Source organism: Apaloderma vittatum, unplaced genomic scaffold, assembly GCF_000703405.1.
Source record: "Apaloderma vittatum isolate BGI_N311 unplaced genomic scaffold, ASM70340v1 scaffold1894, whole genome shotgun sequence".
NCBI lineage: Eukaryota > Metazoa > Chordata > Aves > Trogoniformes > Trogonidae > Apaloderma > Apaloderma vittatum.
The window spans coordinates 70,227-70,548 of NW_009711902.1; positions in this window are offsets into that span (position 1 = coordinate 70,227).

A 322-nucleotide genomic window follows, 5' to 3' on the forward strand; every position below is an offset into this window, starting at 1 on the left:
CCCGACACGAGTGAGTAAAAACCCACAGCACGACACGAGGAACGCCAGCGGAGCCCCTGCCGGGGCAGGGATGGGGGAAGCTGAGCAAGTTCCTAAGCTCCCTGATGACTTCGTGCCCACAGAACCTCCACACCACCCTAAATCACATAAAACTCTGACAATATCACCAGAACAAGAGAGAGGAAAGCTAAAGCCCTCTCTCCGGGGCTGCTAGAACACACAACGTGTTTCCCGAGGCCAAGCTGATGTTCCTGTGGTGGAAGCATCTGCCTGGGGAAGCTTGAGGCTCAAACAAACCCGCTGCTGCACAAGACATAAATTT